The sequence below is a fragment of the Pan paniscus genome, chromosome 20 (assembly GCF_029289425.2).
Source record: "Pan paniscus chromosome 20, NHGRI_mPanPan1-v2.0_pri, whole genome shotgun sequence".
NCBI lineage: Eukaryota > Metazoa > Chordata > Mammalia > Primates > Hominidae > Pan > Pan paniscus.
This window is the reverse complement of record NC_073269.2, coordinates 25,079,676-25,100,613: the sequence shown is the minus strand read 5'-3', so window position 1 is coordinate 25,100,613 and position 20,938 is coordinate 25,079,676. Positions and strand designations below refer to the sequence as shown.

Here is a 20,938-nt window from a genome sequence, read left to right as displayed (position 1 = left end):
CAGACTGGGCTGAAGCTTCATGAGACCTCTTCTCATCTGTGCAGGAATGAGTGGCCGACTCTGGAGCCCAAGCTGTTGCTTCCCATCTGGTGGTGAGGCCTCCATTGTCTGGTGAGTGCAATGTCCGATGCTAGAGCCCAGGCTGTTGCTTCCCACTCTGGTAGTGAATCCTCCATAGTCTGGTGAGTGTAAATATATATATATTTTTTTCCTTTCTCCTCTTCCCATTGCAATTTGCTTATTATATCAATCTACTTGTTATATCAATCTGCTTATTATATTGATTTGCTTATTACATAATTTGCTTATTATATCTGCATTGCCATTTACGTGGAATGAAGCTTGTTTACCCTTAAAGGTATTGTGTGTGTGTCTTTCCTTCTCCCCCTCGTGCGTTTCCCGCACAGAACACTTTTGGCGTCACAAACAGGATTCAAAAACAAAAGTGTGCCACTTTTTAGCAACAAGGGCAGGGTGGGAGGCACGAGGACTTCCCATATCCCGGGATGGAAACTCCCCCAGTTCTCTCCCTTGGCAATTGAATGGTCAAGGGGAACCGGCCTTTCTAAGAATTGGGAATCTAAATTAGTGCAATTTAGACCTTTGTGCGTGAAGTGCTGCAGGGAATTCCAGTCAGCAAAGGAGACGCTGAGGGGATCTCCCAGAGTGGATGGTGTTTCCTTACTGCTTATAAGATAATGTGTCAAGAGAGGGGCTGGTTGCATTCTATGAAATGCAGGGAAATAATTCATTTTACCAAAGGCTAAGACTAAAATACTAGAATTTGCAACCCCTACCACTAAAAATGAGGCTCAGAAATTTATTGGCTTGTTTGGATTCTGGAGACATCATATTCCCCACTTGGGTAACATTTTACAACCTCTGCATGCAGCCACTAGAAAACGCTATGACTTTGGGGAGAGAAAGAGATCATGGCTTCGGAACAAGATAAACAAGCAGTGCAACTGGCCCTGGATCTATGACCCATTTGGGATGGTCCAGTAGAACTGCAAGTAACTGTCCTAGATCAACATGCTAATTGGAGCCTTAGGCAGAAACAAGATGGGAAGGGGTACATTTCTGGTTTTGGACCCAGAAACTGCCAGAGGCCAGCAAAGCTTATAACCCTTTCGAGGAGCAATTGTTAGCTTGCTATTGGGCTTTGCTGGAAACGAAACACCTCTGCTTCAACCATGATGTCTTTATGAGGCTTGAAATTCCTATTATGACTTGGGTCATGAGTTCCCCCGAAACTCACCAGATAGGGCACGCCAAGGGGGAGAACTGGGGGAGTTTCCATTCCGGGATTTGGGAGGTCCCCAAGTTTCCAGCCTTGGGCTCCAGAGTCAGACACCGCACTCTCCAGACTGGAAGATTCTCCACCAGACCAGGAAGCAACAGCATGGGTTCCAGAGTGGGACACCCGCACTCACCAGACGATGAAGGACTCACCACCAGACCAAGAAGCAATAGCCTGAGCTCCAGAGTCAGACACCACACTCAACAGACTGTGGAGGATTCACCACCAGACAGGGAAGCAACAGCCTGGGCTCCAGAGTCGGCCACTCGTCCGTGCACAGACGAGGAGAGGTCTCATGAAGCTTCGGTGCAGTCTGGGACCACAGCTCTTTAGTAACGAGTTGTTTGGCATAAAGCCCAGTCACAGGGCTCTTCAGGACAGGGCTTAAGGAACACAAAAAGGTCAACTTGTTTTTGTGATTGCCTATTGTTTTTCAACAATAGTAGCTGTAATCCCAGCTACTCAGGAGGCTGAGGCAGGAAAATCGGGTGAGCGAGACCCCGCCACTGCACTCCAGCCTGGGTGACAAAGCGAGACTCCGTCTCAAAAAAAAAAAAAAAAAAAATGGCTTTAGTATTGATAATACACTACTAACAAAGTAAACGTTGATTTTCTCTTGAACAAAAATTTTATGTATTATTAATATGCCAGCAAAATACTTCTGTTCACCTTTTGAATACATTCAAAAGGAGAGTGAGTACAAAAGAGAATTTTCTCATGCTCTGGGGTGGGCCTGGGTCAGCTCAGGAAGGAAGCCCTGCCTGTAAAGGCTGCAGCTTAGGCTGTCTCTCTTCACTCAGCCCAGCATCTGATCACATCTTCTGTCACTCAGGGCCTGAGGGGCGGGACCTAAAGCATTATCCAATCAGAGACGCTGGGCTGGAAACCGTCCAATCAGGCACGCAGCTGGAGCGAAGAGGACGGCTTTCCGCTTTTGGCGCGGCCTTTGTCTCTGGCTGCAGCCGGCGCTTCAGGCAGGTCTCCTCTTCACTGGTCTGTGTCCTATTCTCCTGGAGGCCCAGCCTCTGTGGCCCTGTGACCTGCAGGTATTGGGAGATCCACAGCTAAAACCCCAGGACCCCCTGGAAGCATAGAAATGGTGAGAGTGCCCGGCCGACATCCCGAGAAAGGAAGAGGGGGAGGGTGGAACCGGTGGGAAGTGACTGTGGCGGGACTCAGGCCTCTTCGCAGTCAGCTCCACAATGTGCGCCCCAAGTTCTCCTTGCCCAGGTTGGCCTCAGCCCCCTTCAGCCTTAAGATGGCGACTGCGCTGACAGCCGGGCCGCCGGGCCTCCTGTCTCTTCCCCTCGCAGTGACTGTGCCATGGCCTGGAGCCCTTTCTAGGCAGCTCTGCAGCGGCAGCGCCGCGTTTCTCCCAGATTTTGCAGGGACCATGGGAGGGTCGTCAGGGGAGAATCCTGACTCGGGATGTGGGTTCATGAATGGGAAGAGCTTTGGTCCGTGGGGTTCACAGTTTTCTCTTTTCTGTTATTAAAAATGTGTGGAATCCGGGAGGCGGAGCTTGCATTGAGCCGAGATTGCGCCACCACTCCAGCCTGGGCGACGGAGGGAGACTCCGTCTCAAAGAAAAAAAAAAAAAAGTATGGTGCCAGGTACGAAATGCCAGTAATCCCAACACTTTGGGAGGCTGAGAAGGGCTGATCACTTGAGGTCAGGAGTTGAAGACCAGCCTGGGCAAAATGGGGAAACCCCATCTCTACAAAGAAAATAGAAAAATTAGCTGAGTGTGATGGCGAATGTCTCTAGTCCCAGCTACTCGGGAGGCAGAGGAGAGAGAATCGCTTGAACCCAGGAGGCGGAGGCTGCAGTGAGCTGAGATCACCACTGCATTCCAGCCTGGGTGACAGAGCAAGACTTTGTCCTTTTTTTTTTTTTTTTTTTTTTTGAGACGGAGTCTCGCTGTCGCCCAGGCTGGAGTGCAGTGGCGCGATCTCGGCTCACTGCAGGCTCCGCCCCCCGGGGTTCACGCCATTCTCCTGCCTCAGCCTCCCGAGTAGCTGGGACCACAGGCGCCCGCCACCTTGCCTGGCTAATTTTTTGTATTTTTAGTAGAGACGGGGTTTCACTGTGTTAACCAGGATGGTCTCCGTCTCCTGACCTCGTGATCCGCCCGCCTTGGCCTCCCAAAGTGCTGGGATTACAGGCGTGAACCACCGCGCCCGGCCTAAGACTTTGTCTAAAAAAATAAATAAATAAATACATAAATTATGGGAGTCACCGCAAAAATATCAAATAATTTAATCAGTCATTCAAGAGCACCCAGCTATAGTTTGTAGTTTGCGGTCCATGGGAGGGGCTTGAAGGAAACACATTGATAAGGTGCATGATGAAGAAAACCATATTCAGTAATTCAATAAGTATAGTTATGTAGTTTCTTAATTTCTACAATTAAGGTGGAAATTTCCTGGTTATGTAATCAGAGCTTAATTGGCAGTTTATGGTTTTTTAAGCCTGAATTTTGTTTCCCGAATGTAGTAATTTAGCAAAAACTGCACTTGAGTTTAGATTTTTATTTTAGAAGGAGGAATCCGAGGACTAGCGCCTCCTCAGTCTAATTGCCTGCCACTTAATTATTTTCACACCCTACAAGGGACTGATTTTTCCCTAGCATTTTTCACATGTGTCCTAAGCAGGGCCTCAAATATACCCCATGTTCCTCAATTAATCATTTTTTTTAAAGCATTGCATAACACTATTGAAAAGACTTGTTTTCTCTTTGAAAGTATTTCCCAGAAGAAAGCAAAGAATAATCCCCTGACACTGTATTGTAAAAAATATCTGTGCCTGCTTTTCTTTTGTTGTTTTTGTTTTTTGAGACGGAATCTGGCTCTATTGCCAGGCTGGAGTGCAGTCGCGCGATCTCGATTTACTGCAACCTCCGTCTCCTGGGTTCCAGCGATCCTCCTGCCTCAGCCTTTCCAGTAGCTGGGACTACAGGCGCGCGCCACCACGCCCAGCTAATTTTTTGTATTTTAAGCAGAGACGGGGTTTCACCATGTGAGCCAGGATGGTCTCAATCTCTTGACCTCGTGATCCACGCGCCTTGGCCTTCCAAAGTGCTGGGATTAGGCGTGAGCCACAGCGCCCGGCTCCTCTTTTTCTTTTATTTTTCCAGAGAACTTACCAAAATGTTTTTGGGTCAAGATTACCCTTTGTAAACTTTGTAGGGTGATGTGTCCTCAGCTATCCTTCAGGTTTTTTTCTGGGCCTGGGTTTTAGTACTTTCTGGGAATAAACCAAGATACCCACCATGGCTATGTCTGCTGGAGTGTCTAGTGACTGTTAGCTCTTGGGTCATTTTCTCCCATGGGACCACCTGAAGTATACAGTGTAGCCTCTCAAAAGAGCAGGTGACAGCCTTGGGGCTGAAAGGCATCTCCTGGTGCACTTTTTCTTTTTTCTTTTTTTTTTTCCTGAAAAGCTAACCCCTTGAGGCTGGGTGCAGTGTCTCACGCCTGTAATCCCAGCACTTTGGGAGGCCGAGGTGGGTGGGTCACCTGAGATCAGGAGTTGGAGACCAGCCTGGAGGCTGGCCAACATGGTGAAACCCCATCTCTACTAAAAAATACAAAAAATCAGCCGGGCATGGTGGCAGGCGCCTGTAATCCCAGCTACTCGGGAGGCTGAGGCAGGAGAATGGCGTGAACCCTGGAGGCGGAGGTTTCAGTGAGCGGAGATTGAGCCACTGCACTCCAGCCTGGGTGACAAGAGCAAGACTCGATCTCACAAAAAAAAAAAAAAAGAAAAGCTAACCCCTTGAGACATGATTCTCTTCACCCAACCTAGCTTACAATTCTTGGAGACACATTGCTTGTCAGCCAACCAGATGCTGGTATTGAGGGGAAAACAAATAATTTCTGCCCCCTAGATTCTCTTGGCAGGGGGCGGGGGGGGGGTGGCAGAAAAATAGTGAAAAATTTGTTTTAAAAAAAAACACTCCAAAAGACAAAAAAAACTGACCCCAGTGAGATGGCGTAAAAATTTAGGAAGTAAAATGCACCTGGAGGACTCACTGGGGCGTAGCACAGTGTCTCCTGGGAGGGTGGTTATTGAGCACGTAAATGAGTAGGATGGGGTGGGTGATTTGACCTGTACCTTGAAACGATTTGTTCACTTATTTTGACCTCCCTTTTTTTTTCTTTTTTGAGACAGTCTCAATCTGTTGCACAAGCTGGAATGCAATGGCTCAATCTCGGCTCACTGCAACCTCCACCTCCTGGGTTCAATTGATTCTCATGCCTCAGCCTCCCAAGTAGCTAGGACTACAGGTGCGCACCACTAGGCCCAGCTAGTTTTTGTATTTTTAGTAGAGATGGACTAGGCTGGTCCCAAACTTCTAGTCTTAAGTGATCCACCTGCCTTGGCCTCCCAAAGTGCTGGGATTACAGGCGTGAGCCACTGCACCCAGCTGACATGTTTTTTTAACTAAAATTTGCATTTTATTAGTAGGGCTTGAAAGTTAAGAAAATATTTACAAAGAAAATAAAAGATGAGTTTCAAAAAATTAATATCTAATCATATATTCCATTTGTTAATCATTCTCATTTATCTTTTTCTTTCCCAGAGTGAGTTTAGGAATTTTCTCAGGTGTGTTTTTTATGGCTGAGTGATTTCAAACAGAATTCCAAGCCTTAACTTTAAGAATGCTAGCTACCAAGGGAAAAAATAAGAAAAATCTCTCTTTCATTTTGGCTGTAGACAATGAATATATTTCCACAGGAAAATGTTGTAGATAATTGATGAGTTACATAAATTCATCAAAACATCAGTACCTCCTTTTGCTGGGTAAATTTGTGACAGTGAATAAATATATCCTGTTGTCTTCATTTCTGAATTTAATGCTAAATTATATGTGATGAAACATGGTACCTTCTACAAGTGTTCCCATATGACTAATTTGTTACTACATTATTTTTAATAGAAATAATAAGATAATACATATATTGTCTGAAAGAAGTAGGTATATTTGCTTTTCTTATGAAGGTATAAAATGCAAGCACTTTAGCCAGGTGCAGTGACTCATGCCTGTAATCCCAGCATTTTGGGAGGCCGAGGCAGGTAGATCACTTGAGGTCAGGAGTTCCACACCAGCCTTCCCAACATAGTGAAATTCCATCTCTACTAAAAATACAAAAATTAATAGGGTATGGTGGCGCATACTTTGTAGTTTCAGCTGCTTGGGAGGCTGAGGGAGGAGAATGACTTGAACCCGGGAAGCAGAGGTTGCAGTGAGCTGAGATCATACCTTGGCACTCCAGCCTGGGTGACAGGGCAAGACTCCATCTCAAAAAAAAAAAAAAAGTAAGCACCTTAAAATTTCCATCCCTTATATAAACACAGTGTTTGAGTAATTTCCCTGGATTTTTTGAACAGTTTCAAAAACCAAGTAAATAACTCTCACATGGAAATTAAAGCTTGAACCTTGTGACTCCAAGCTAAGGCTAATATTAAGCCTGCAACAGGAGGTTATTAAAGGCCCAGTTAGTTATTCTTGGGGAACCTTTCCTGCAGATGTTTCAGCCTGCTCACCCCAGCCATGGAAGGAGCCTTTATCCTCAGAGAAGCTGCAGAGCCCTGGAAAGCTGGGGCCCCACAGGCAGATGCAGTTAAGGTTAAAATGAAAGGAAACTGGGGGACGGTCTTACTAATGATGATGAAGTTGTTATTGTTTTGAGGCACCTTCTACACTTTGTGTAATACAAATGTTAGATTTATGTAAAAAAAATGAATTTCAAAAATGTATTGCAACAGGAGGAAGTACCAACTAACTATAAGATCTTTACGGCTTGCATAGATGTAGGCAGAAAAGAGCTTTCTTTTCTAGGGAGGAGCAAACAAGATTAGAAAGGAGGTGGGAGAGGAATGGCAAATGGAGGGTGAAAAAGTCAGATTATAGAAAAGAGAATGTCTTACCCTGAAATCAGCATATTCTTAGGAGGGACATAAAATGGGGTTGTATGTTGACTCAGACTGAGGGTAGCTCAAAGTTCAGGAGCCTGAGGGAGGGAGATAAGCTTAAGTAAAGTTTAAGAAGTATTTACTTTTAGGCTGGGTGTGGTGGCTTATGTCTGTAATTCCAGATCACAAGGTCAGGAGTGGGAGACCAGCCTGAGATGGTGAAACCTTGTCTCTGCTAAAAATACAAAAATTAGCCACCTGCGGGGGCACGTGCCTGTAATGCCAGCTACTCAGGAGGCTAAGGCAGGAGAATAGCTTGAACCTGGGATGCAGAGTTTGCATTGAGCTGAGATCATGCCATTGCACTCCAGCCTGGGCAACAGAGCAATACTCCAACTCAAAAAAAAAAAGGAGATATTTTATTTTAAGCCTGGCATGGTGGCTCACCTGTAATCCCAGCATTTCAGGAGGCCAAGGCATGCAGATCACCAGAGGTCACAAGTTTGAGACCAGCCTAGGCAACATGTTGAAACCCTGTTTCTACTTAAAATACAAAAATTAGCCGGGCATGGTGGTGGGTGCCTATAATCCCAGCTACTCGGGAGGCTGAGGCAGGAGAATTTCTTGAACCCGGGATGCAGATGTTGCAGTGAGCCAAGATCACACCACTGCACTTCTGCATGGGTGACAGAGCGAGATTCCGGCTCAAGAAAAAGACAGAAATATTTTATTTTTACCACTGAAGACAAATTCAGCTGATTTTTTTTAATGAGAAAAAGGAGAAAATGTGCAGAGTGTGTGTCTGGCTCTGTGACAGGTAAGAAAAGGGAGCACCGTCTAAGTTGTAATGGGAAGAGTGTTTCTTTCCATAAACTGTTCTTGGAGCACATATAGGATGGAGAATTGTATTAATCACAAATATTTTCCAGCATTATCTATGCATTTCATCGTTCCCCATCACTTTTCTTTGTTCTATGCATTTCTTCCATTTGGCTTTTCCTGGGCTGCATCTTATATATGAAACTGGTAAACATAACTACAGTGTTTCGCTGAGTACTGTGAGTGGCTATACAAAATTATTCAACTTCAGGGAGGTCATGGCAGCCCCAAATATTAAACATTAGCTCAGAAGCATACATGGGCCCATGGGGTTTGTGATTGGCATCTGCAGTGAGGACAATGTTGGGACCCGAGCCCTGAATCAGAGTCTGTTCTGACTGTGGGTAGTGTCAGAATTCAAATGTTAGACAATAAATTGTTGGAGAATTTTTTGATGTTCAGCAAACTACAGATTTAGTGCCAGAAATAAGATATGGCAGAGTCCTTGCCTGGAATAAAACTCTGGGTGTTTGGGAATGAGAGACTGCTCTCCTGTACACAGGCAGTCACACTGCCCATTGTCCTGGGATTCCAGGTCTTCTCCGAGGGTGACAGAGGCCTGAAAACTTAGAGGAAAGGAGCTCTGATGACAGACCCCCTTTTCACACAGCTGCTACCACAGGATTCCCACCCACTCACAAACACACACACTAGATATTGATGTGTCCACACTCCTCCCAGGACTAGGCACCCCCCTCAGGAACTTCACCATGGCGTTTTTGATCCAAGTGTTTTTTGCCAAAAAACAAGTCTCCTGGTACATCCCCTCAGACTGTAAATCTGCTGCAGCAACCTGTTTTCTCTACCAAACTAGGGTTCTGGACCACCTGTTCATAATCTCGTCTGCATGCATGCACACAGAAATAAATCAGTACAGCCCCACTGGGACCACTGTCTGTAGCAAAAATCAGTCCTTTCACCTACGTTGCACTCTCCCACCCTGAGATTCTTTTTTTTTCTTTTAGCTTTAATTTTTGTTTCGGGGTACACATGTGGGTTTCTTATACAGCTAAAATTGTGTCACGGGGGTTTGGTGTGCAGATTATTTTGTCCCTGAGGTACTACCCATAGCACCAAACAGGTATGTTTTCTGATCCTCTGAGTCCTTGCAGGGTCCACCCTAAACTAGTCCTCAGTGTCTGTTGTTTGTGTTCATGTGTTATTATTATTTACCTCTTATAAATAATAACAAGCATTTGGTTTTCTTTTTCTGCATTAGTTTTCTTTTTGGTTTGGTTTGTTTTTTGTTTTTGTTTTTGTTTTTTGAGACAGAGTTTCACTCTTGTTGCCCAGGCTTGAGTGCAACAGCGTGATCTCCGCTAACCACAACTTCCGCCTCTTAGGTTCAAGGGATTCTCCTGCCTCAGCCTTCCGAGTAGCTGGGATTACAGGCACGCACCGCAACGCCTGGCTAATTTTGTATTTTTAGTAGAGATTTGGTTTCTCCATGTTGGTCAGGATGGTCTGAAACTCCCAACCTTAGGTGATCCACCCATCTCATTCTTCCAAAGTGCTGGGATTACAGGCGTGAGCCACCGTGCCTTGATGTTATTGCAAAGACCTCATTTTTTTTCTACTTATTAATTTATTATTATTATTATTATACTTTAAGTTCTAGGTGCATGTGCACAACATGCTGGTTTGTTACATATGTATACATGTGCCATGTTGGTGTGCTGCACCCATTAACTCATTATTCATATGAGGTATATCTCCTAAGTCTATCCCTCTCTGCTCCATCACACACCCATGACAGGCCCTGGTGTGTGATGTTCCCCACCCTGTGTCCAAGTGTTCTCATTGTTCAATTCCCACCTATGAGTGAGAACATGCGGTGTTTGGTTTTCTGTCCTTGTGATAGTTTGCTCAGAATGATGGTTTCTAGCTTCATCCATGTCCCTACAAAGGACACGAACTCATCCTTTTTTATGGCTACATAGTGTATATGTGCCACATTTTCTTAATCCTGTCTATCATTGATGGACACTTGGGTTGGTTCCAAGTCTTTGCTATTGTGAATAGTGCCACAATAAACATACGTGTGCATGTGTCTTTATAGCAGCATGATTTATAATCCTTTGGGTATATACTCAGTAATGGAATGGCTGGGTCAAATGGTATTTCTAGTTCTAGATCCTTGGGGAATCACCACACTGTCTTCCACAATGTTTGAACTAGTTTACAGTCCCACGAACAGTGTAAAAGTGTTCCTAGTTCTCCACATCCTCTCCAGCACCTGTTGTTTCCTGACTTTTTAATGATAGCCATTCTAACTCGTGTGAGATGGTATCTCATTGTGGTTTTGATTTGCATTTCTCTGATGGCTAGTGATGATGAGCATTTTTTCATGTGTCTGTTGGCTGCATAAATGTCTTCTTTTGAGAAGTGTCTGTTCATATCCTTTGCCGACTTTTTGTTAGGGTTGTTTGATTTTTTCTTGTAAATCTGTTTAAGTTCTCTGTAGATTCTGGATATTAGCCCTTTGTCAGATGGGTAGATTGTAAAAATTTTCTCCCATTCTGTAGGTTACCTGTTCACTCTGATGGTAGTTTCTTTTGCTGTGCAGAAGCTCTTTAGTTTAATTAGATCCCATTTGTCAATTTTGGCTTTTGTTGCCATTGCTTTTGGTGTTTTAGTCATGAAGTCCTTGTCCATGCCTATGTCCTGAATGGTATTGCCTAGATTTTCTTCTAGGGTTTTTATGGTTTTAGGTCTAACATTTAAGTCTTTAATCCATCTTGAATTAATTTTTGTATAAGGTGTAAGGAAGGGATCCAGTTCCAGCTTTCTACATATGGCTATCTAGTTTTCCCAGCATCATTTATTAAATCGGGAATCCTTTCCCCATTTCTTGTTTTTGTCAGGTTTGTCAAAGATCAGATAGTTGTAGATGTGTGGTATTATTTCTGAGGGCTCTGTTCTGTTCCATTGGTCTATATCTCTTTTGGTACCAACACCAGGCTGTTTTGATTACTGTAGCCTTGTAGTATAGTTTGAAGTCAAATATGGTGATGCCTCCAGCTTTGTTCTTTTGGCTTAGGATTGTCTTGGCAATGTGGGCTCTGTTTTGGTTCCATAGGAACTTTAAAGTAGTTTTTTCCAATTCTGTGAAGAAAGTCATTGGTAGCTTGATGGGGATGGCATTGAATCTATAAATTACCTTGAGGAGTATGGCCATTTTCATGATATTGATTCTTCCTATCCATAAGCATAGAATGTTCTTCCATTTGTTTGTGTCCTCTTTTATTTCATTGAGCAGTGGTTTGTAGCTCTTATTATTTTGAGATACGTCCCATCAATACCTAGTTTGAGAGTTTTTAGCATGAAATGCTGTTGAATTTTGTCAAAGGCCTTTTCTGCATCTATTGATAATCATGTGGTTTTTGTCTTTGGTTCTGTTTACATGATGGATTACGTTTATTGATTTGCGTATGTTGAACCAGCCTTGCATCCCAGGGATAAAGCCAATTTGATCATGGTGGATAAGCTTTTTGATGCGCTGCTGGATTCAGTTTGCCAATATTTTATTGAGGATTTTTGCATCGATGTTCATCAGGGATATTGGTCTAAAATTCTCTTTTTTTGTTGTGTTTCTGCCAGGCTTTGGTATCAGGATGATGCTAGCCTCATAAAATGAGTTTGGGAGGATTCCTTCTTTCTCTATTGATCGAAGTAGTTTCAGAAGGAATGGTACCAGCTCCTCTTTGTACCTCTGGTAGAATTCAGCTGTGAATCTGTCTGGTCCTGGACTTTTTTTGGTTGGTGGGCTATTAATTATTTCCTCAGTTTCAGAGCCTGTTATTGGTCTATTCAGGGATTCAACTTCTTCCTGGTTTAGTCTTGGGAGGGGGTATGTGTCCAGGAATTTATCCATTTCTTCTAGATTTTCTAGTTTATTTGTGTAGAGATGTTTATAGTATTCTCTGATGGTAGTTTGTATTTCTGTGGGATCAGTGGTGATATCCCCTTTATCATTTTTTATTGCGTCTATTTGATTCTTCTCTCTTTTCTTATTACTTTGGCTAGCAGTCTATTACTTTTGTTGATCTTTTCAAAAAACCAGCTCCTGGATTCATTGATTTTTTGAAGGTTTTTTTGTGTCTCTCTCTCTCCTTCAGTTCTTCAGACAATCAGTAAAAACAAACTTCTCCGAGCTAAAGGAGGATGTTCGAATCCATCATAAAGAAGCTGGAAACCTTGAAAAAAGATTAGATGAATGGCTAACTATAATAGACAGTGTAGAGAAGACCTTAAATGACCTGATAGAGCTGAAAACCATGGCCCAAAAACTACGTGATGAATGCAGAAGCTTGAGTAGCCAATGTGATCAACAGGAAGAAAAAGTATCAGTGATTGTTAAAATGAATGAAATGAAGCGAGAAGAGAAGTTTAGAGATAAAAGAATAAAAAGAAATGAACAAAGCCTCCAAGAAATATGGGACTATGTGAAAAGACCAAATCTACGTCTGATTGGTGTACCTGAAAGTGATGGGGAGAATAGAACCAAGTTGGAAAACACTCTGCAGGATATTATCCAGGAGAACTTCCCCAACCTAGCAAGGCAGGCCAACATTCAAATTCAGGAAATACAGAGAACGCCACAAAGATACTCTTCGAGAAGAGCAACTCCAAGACACATAATTGTCAGATTCACCAAAGTTGAAATGAAGGAAAAAATGTTAAGGGCAGCCAGAGAGAAAGGTCAGGTTACCCACAAAGGGAAGCCCATCAGACTAACAGTGGATCTCTCGGCAGAAACTCTACAAGCTAGAAGAGAGTGGGGGCCAATATTCAACATTCTTAAAGAAAAGAATTTTCAACCCAGAATTTCATATCCAGCCAACCTAAGCTTCATCAGTGAAGGAGAAATAAAATCCTTTACAGACAAACAAATCCTGAGAGATTTTGTCACCACCAGGCCTGCCTTACAAGAGCTCCTGAAGGAAGCACTAAACATGGAGAGGAACAACTGGTACCAGTCACTGCAAAAACATGCCAAATCATAAACACCATCAATGTTAGGAAGAAACTGCATCAACTAACAAGTAAAATAACTAGCTAACATCATAATGACAGGACCAAATTCACACATAACAATATTAACCTTAAATGTAAATGGGCTAAATGCTCCAATTAAAAGACACAGACTGGCAAATTGGATAAACGGCCCAGACCCTGGCAGGTGCAGTGGCTCACACCTGTAATCCCACCACTTTGTGAGGCTGAAGTGGGCAGATCACGAGGTCAGGAGATCGAGACTATCCTGGCTAACACAGTGAAACCCCATCTCTAGTAAAAATACAAAAAATTAGCCAGGCATGGTGGCGGGCACCTGTAGTCCCAGCCACTTGGGAGGCTGAGGCAGGAGAATGGCATGAACCCGGGAGGCAGAGCTTGCAGTGAGCCAAGATCATGCCACTGTACTCCAGCCTGGGCAACAGAGACTCCATCTCAAAAAAAAAAGAGTCAAGACCCACCAGTGTGCTGTATTCAGGAGATCCATCTCATGTGCAGAGACACACATAGGCTGAAAATAAAGGGATGGAGGAAGATCTCTGAAGCAAATGGAAAACAAAAAAAAAAAGCAGGGGTTGCAATCCTAGTCTCTGAGAAAAACAAGACTTTAAACCAACAAAGATCATAAAAGACAAAGAAGGCCATGACATAATGGTAAAGGCATCAATTCAACAAGAAGAGCTAACTATACTAAATATATATGCACCCAATACAAGAGCACCCAGATTAATAAAGAAAGCCCTTAGAGACCTACAAAGAGACTAAGACTCGCACACAATGATAATGGGAGACTTTAACACCTCACTGTCAACATTAGACAGATCAATGAGACAGAAAGTTAACAAGGATATCCAGGAATTGAACTCAGCTCTGCACCAACCAGACCTAATAGACATCTACAGAACTCTCCACCCCAAATCAACAGAATATACATTCTCAGCACCATATTGCACTTACTCCAAAATTGACCACATAATTGGAAGTAAAGCTCTCCTCAGCAAGTGTAAAAGAACAGAAAGTATAACAAACTATCTCTCAGACCACAGTGCAATCAAACTAGAACTCAGGATTAAGAAACTCACTCAAAACAGCTCAACTACATGGAAACTGAACAACCTGCTCCTGAATGACTACTGGGTACATAATGAAATGAAGGCAGAAATAAAGATGTTCTTTGAAACCAATGAGAACAAAGACAGAACATACCAGAATCTCTGGGACACATTTAAAGCAGTATGTAGAGGGAAATATATAGCACTAAATGTCCACAAGAGAAAGCAGGAAAGATCTAAAATTGACACCCTAACATCACAATTAAAAGAACTAGAGACGCAAGAGCAAACACATTCAAAAGCTAGCAGAAGGCAAGAAAAAACTAAGATCAGAGCTGATTTTTTTTTAATGGGTTTCATTGATGTTATTGCAGAGGACATGATTTTTTTTAATGGCCATGGAGTATTCCATGATTATGTGCCATATTTTGTTTACTAAATCTTTTATTTTATTTTATCTTTGGATGCAGGGTCTCACGTATTGCCCAGGCTAGATTACCATGGTGTGATTTTGGCTTACTTTAGTCTCAGCCTCCCAGGCTCAAGCAATTCTCCCTTACCTCATCTTCTCAAGTAGCTGGGACTACACGTGTGCGTTACTATGGCTGGCAACTTTTTCTTTTTGTATTTTCCATGTAGACAAGATTTTGCTATTTTTTTCAGGCTGGTCTCAAACTTCTAAACTCAGGCAGTCCACCTGCCTCGGCCTACCAAAGCTCTGGGATTGAAGGCTTGAGCCACCGCTTCTGACCATACCATATTTTCTTTATTGATGGGCATTTAGGGCCTGTCCATGTCTTTGCTACTGTGAATAGTGCTGCAATGAACATGCATAGCATGCATATGGATGCGTCTTTATAATAATTTATATTTCTTTTGGTATATACCCAATTATCAGGTTCCTGAGTCAAATGATAATTCTGTTTTCAGTTCTGTGAGGAATTGCCACACTGCTTTTTACAGTTAAACTAATTTACACTCCCACCAGCAGAGTATAAGCATTCTCTTTTCTCTGCAACCTTGGTAGCATCTGTTATTTTTTGACTTTTTAAAAATAGCCATTCTGACTGATGTGAAGTGGTATCTCATTGTGGTTTTTCTTTTAATTGTTTATTTTTTTGAGATGGAGCCTGGCTCTGTCACCCAGGCTGGAGTGCAGTGGCACGATCTCAGCTCATTGCAACCTCCACCTCCCAGGTTTAAGCGATTCTCCTCTATCAGCCTCCTGACTAGCTGGGACTGCAGGTGCCCACCACCATGCCAGGCTAATTTTTGTATTTTTATTAGAGACAAGGTTTCACCATATTGGACAGGCTTGAACTCCTCACCTTGTGATCTGCCTGCTTAAGCCTCCCAATGTGCTGGGATTACAGGTGTGAGACACTGTGCCTGGCTTCTTTTTAATTTCTTTAATGGTTACCATTGAGCTTTGTTTTTCATATGCTTGTTAGCCACATGTATATCTTCCTTTGAAAAGCATCTGTTCATGTTTTTTGCCTACTTTTTAATGATGTTTGGTTTTTTCTTGTAAACTTGTTTAAGTTCCCATTAATTCTGGATATTAGACCTTTGTCAGAGGCAAAGTTTGCAAATATTTTCTTTTATTCTGTAGGTTGTCTGCTTACTCTGTTGATAGTTTCCTTTGCTGTGAAGAATCTCTTTAGTTTAAATGGGTCCCATTTGTCAGCTTTTGCTTTTGTTGCAATTGCTTTTGGTAGCTTCATCATGAAGTGTTTGCAGGTTTCTATGTCTAGAATGGTAGCTTTTATTGTATCTTGCAGGGTTTCTTATAATTTTATGTTTTACATTTAAGTCTTTAATTTTTCTTGAGTTGATTTTTGTATGTGGTGTAATTAAGGGGTTCAGTTTAAGTGTTCTACACATTACTAGTTAGTTATTCCAGCACCATTTATTAAATAGAGAATTTTCCCCACATTTCTTTTGTCAGCTTTGTCAAAAATCTGATGGTTGCAAGAGGGTGGCATTATTTCTGGGCTCTCTGTTCTGTTGCATTGGTCTTGTGCACTCATGAATTTTTTATAACATCTTTCTCTCTTCTGCTTTTCCCCCCTATAAACATTTTTTTTTTTTTTTTTTGGAGAGAGAGTTTCGCTATTGCCAGGCTGAAGTGCAATGGCATGATCTTGGCTCACCACAACCTCCACCTCCTGAGTTGAAGCAATTCTCCTGCCTCAGCCTCCCGTGTAGTTGAGATTACAGGCATGGGCTATCATGCCCAGCCAATTTTGTATTTTTAGTAGAGACAGGGTTTCTCCTTGCTGATCAGGCTGGTCTCCAACTCCCAACCTCAGGTGATCTGCTTGCCTCAACCTCCCAAAGTGCTGGGATTACAGGTGTTAGCCACCACACCCAGGCTAACATTCTTTCAAGTGCATCCAGTTTGCAAAACTTAGATTACCAAGAGTTCAAAGACTTTTTAAAAAGTTCCAAAAAATTTTTCTTATTCTCTTTTTCCTTAAGGGATTTAGATTATGTGTAGATATTTTTCTCTGCTTTCTTGAAATATCTGTAAACCATATTAACAGTTAAATAAACTGTCTTTTTTTTTTTTTTTTTTTTACTTTAGATTATCTTTTCTAGTACATCTGATTTATTGGTTTATTTCTAATTTTAAAAAGTTTGTTTTTCTCCTTTTTAGGACTTTTTTTTTTTTTTTGGATGGAGTTTCAGTTTTGTTGCCCAGGCTGGAGTGCAATGGCATGATCTTGACTCACCAAAACCTCCACCTCCCAGGTTCAAGGGATTCTCTGGCCTCAGCCTCCCGAGTAGTTGGGATTACAGTCATGTGCCACCACACCCAACTAATTTTGTATTTTTAGTAGAAACGGGGTTTCTCCATATTCCTCGGGCTGGTCTCGAACTCCCAAACTCAAGTGATCTGCCCGCCTCAGCCTCCCAAAGTGCTGGGATTACAGGCATGAACCACCATGCCTGGCCCATTTTTAGTCCTTTAAAGTAAACACAAATGTGTTTAGATAAAAGTTCATTTTAAGAGCACACAGAAGCTTAGCAGAAACATAGGAGTAAATTTAGCTATACGGAATGAGAAACACTAAAAGATACTAAGTTTCTTTGAAAGTAACCTTATTATCCAAGGTAATTATCCAACATTTGCAGGCTGAAGTACTTAACACAGCAAAAACAAAAAGAGTTCAGTGCATAAACTGAACAGTAGAGTCTGTAGTTGTACTTGGCTTTCTATTGATGACTTCAGAACAATTAGCATAGTTATGTGTAGTGTTTGCAGACACTACACATAACAATATATTCATATACATTAAACAGTATTTTCTTTTTCTTTTTTTTAATTTTTCTTTGAGACAGAGTCTCACTCTTGCCCAGGCTGGAGTGTAGGGGCATGTTCTGCTCACTGCAACCACTGGGACCCAGGCTCAAGTGATTTCTCCTGCCTCAGCCTCCTGAGTAGCTGGGATTACAGGCACACCCCACCATGCCTGGCTGCGTTTTTGTATTTTTAGTAGAGATGGGGTATCACCGTGTTGGCCAGCTTGATTGTGAACTCTTGACCTCAGGTGATCCACACACCTCAGTCTCCCAAAGTGCTGGGATTATAGGCATGAGCCATAAACAGTATTTTTTACAATAGTATGAATATAAAGCCACAATACTTACTTTGAATGAATCACTTAAATTGTTATTTTAATATTGTTATTTACACTTTTGAAATATAAACTTTTAACTGAAGTATAGTTAAATTTTTTTAAATGCCGTATACATTACTACTAGTTTATTAAAATTATTTATACTTAGATATTTAATCTAATACCCCAAAAAATTTACTACCAAATTGTTACAGTCAATACTAGTTTGACATGTTTATTACTTTATTCAATAGGGATAATTATAAGTAAACACAATTTTAGTATCTTTTATTTCACTCAATTGGAATGCTGCTATTACAAATGAAAAAAAGACAGTTGATGTGGCCACCCAAAAACCACGATAGCTCTTCAGTTAACTATGTTGGAAGTTCTAATATACTCCACAATGTGAACACGGTCAGATTCTATTTCTGCATCAAAAAGTGTTGTTGGAAGTTGTCAGATATATTTCAATATAGAACCCCCATTCAATGACTAGGAGATGAGAGAGCAGCAGAGATGGGAAAAAAAGCTTTATAAAATTGTTCTGAAATTCTGCCCCCTTTCTTCATAATGCTCATGTTTCTCATGCTGAGAGTAATTGTGCACTTTGGGTGGTTAGAGAGAAATTGCTTTTAGGGGAATATTTTCTGGCTGACTTGATCAATCTTATATCTAAACTGAGCTTTTTCTTAAGATCTTTTTAACTTTTTTCTCAAAATTATCTTGCTCAGATGGAGATCTGTTTTTCTCTCCAATACTTTGGGTGTCTGTTTCAGAAGCCCTATTAGTATCCCATGGTGTCTGAATGAGGTAGGCTGTCACAGTGAGAACTTTTGGAGATATCTCTATCTGGACTCATGCTGGAAATTCATCCGATTTTTTTTCCATGTCACCATGATAATTAAAAACGGGCTGAAACACTGGTCACATTCCCATTAGTGTGAAAGTGCAATTCTACTCACAAGGCCTGCAGGCTCGCCTGCAGCTCAGGCTTTCCTCTCTGATGTGACACTAGAGTGCTGCTGTGGGAAATGTGGTTCACATAAACTGAGCTGTGCTCAAGGCTGTCCCTCAGTGGCAGATGAGAGAGGTCAAGAGGACACTAGCAACCAGGAAAAAGCAAGTGCTGTAGCCCAATGCCATGGAACCCAGAGCCACTGCTGTAAAATGTAAATAGCCAAAAGGATAGAATGCTTTTCAACCATTTTTGTAGCAGAGTGAAAACCTACCTTCAGCAAGTACCTGTCTTCAAGCTGCTAAACTACCTCCTGTTACGAAGGTGTGAAAAGTTTTTTTGTTACGGAATATAAACAATTAGCATATACAGATGGCCTCTTCAATCTCCATGTGAATTTAGGATGAACTATGTATGACATGGTCCTGGAAATTCTTCTACTTGTGGACTAATTTTGGTGACCATCTTTCTGTCTCTGCAGTCTCTTAAGCAGATTGACTATGATGCATGTCACATAAAACAGTTTTCTTTCTGTTCTATTGTGGAGTTTTTCTGGGGCTGGAGAAAATTCTTTTGTTTTTTCCAAACACTGTCTATAATTACCAGACATGATATAAACACATAAGGTGCCAACCGGAATTTACTCTAGAGGGGACTTTCCCTCTCAGACTTCCAGTCAACTCACACTTGTGCAACAAAGTGCATGCTGTCCCCTAAATATGCAGGCAGAACTGTGTTTCTGCCTATTTGGTATTTATAGTCCTCTACAGTCACTTCTAGAGAGACTAAACCAAATTTCTACCAACTTCACAGGGCAACAATCAATCGTTTTATCTCAATGACTCTTGTATCTTCAGACCTGAAACTGATCCAGAGACCATGGGGCCCACAAACCTAATCAGAGTAACGTGTTCATTGAGTACACATTCAGACATGGGAATCTTCACTTTCCCCTTTTTTCTCTTGGTAAAATGTTCCCAAATGTGCAGGTAACACCTGCTGCTACTCCAGCCATTCGGGCCCTAAATCTGCAGCTCTACATTTTGTATCCCGGTCTTGAGATTTGGGAAATAGAAAATTTTTATCTAAAAATGCAAGTCCTTTTGGTTATCAAACTCAGACATTGAAATGAAAGTGCAGTTATGCCTTTCTCCTCCTTTGAAATATGTATTCATCTCTTGAAACTGTTCACTATTGCCACAAGTAGATGTATATTAAACTGATAATACCGCATTGGACACTATATCTCATACCCTAAACCATAATGATATATGTCTTATCAATAACCAATGTTACCTCTTTAAATAAAAAATTTCTGACAACTCTATCAGCCCACTCTCTGTCCCTTTGTTTTTGTCTTCACAACTCCTCTTGCAACTGCTGTTAATGAAAGTGTAGATTCTAGGCAACTTGAGTCTTTGCTCCCAGGTTATAATCCTTAAACTTCACCCAAATAAACTGTCTACTTACATTCATGTTGTGTCAGCTTTTTTTTTTTTTTCATGTAGGCTTAATACTTAGAAAGTGCTAGAGCAGCCTCTATTAGGGGTTCTCTTCTCTGATTGTACTCCACTTGCTGTAACACCAAAGGATGCAGAACCAGGTGGGTCCTACCTAAAATCTGCAGATAAGGTATGGCTTCTGCCTGGGGTTTACAAAAAAGGGTCGGACTGTAAGAGTGTCCAGGAGGAAATAGAATCTGATGGTAGGATCTGTAAGTGTATATAAACATCTTAGGAGTGAGACATCAAGGCCACAAAATATCCAGAGCCATGTGCACAATTACATTTACCTGTAAAATGTGATACTGGAGTAGAGTATTTTCATTCTTTCTCTTACCCAAATGCTAGCAAATCAGAATGGGTGATCCAGGTTCTTGAGCTCCACCAAGGCAGTTCCATTTTCTACTTAGAGTCAACCTGAGTCTCTCCAGCCTGGCTTATCATTGAGTCTCTCCAGCCTGGCTTATTGAGACATCAGCCCATGGTCACTGGGAATTCTCTCACAATCACCTAGGTGTCTTTGAGGCATTTGGGAATATCCAGAGCAGAGTTGTGTCAGGTTGACAAGAGTGATTAATTTTGCTTCTGTCTCAGTGTAAGAGAAATCAGTCATCCTGTGTTTTTGTTCATCCTCTCATACAAGAGGTAACTTTGGTTGGTACTCAGATGAGAGTTTATCCAGTTTCTGG

At 41.9% G+C, this 20,938-nt stretch overlaps 1 long non-coding RNA gene across 1 annotated transcript; it reads left to right on the top strand.

The window, feature by feature from the left end:
• Positions 1–1,034: 1,034 nt before the first annotated feature.
• On the top strand, positions 1,035–20,222 carry LOC134729612 (uncharacterized). Its single transcript, XR_010110863.1, has 2 exons — positions 1,035–2,399; positions 12,217–20,222. It is a non-coding gene; the product is annotated as an uncharacterized LOC134729612 (long non-coding RNA).
• The last annotated feature ends 716 nt before the right edge of the window (positions 20,223–20,938 follow it).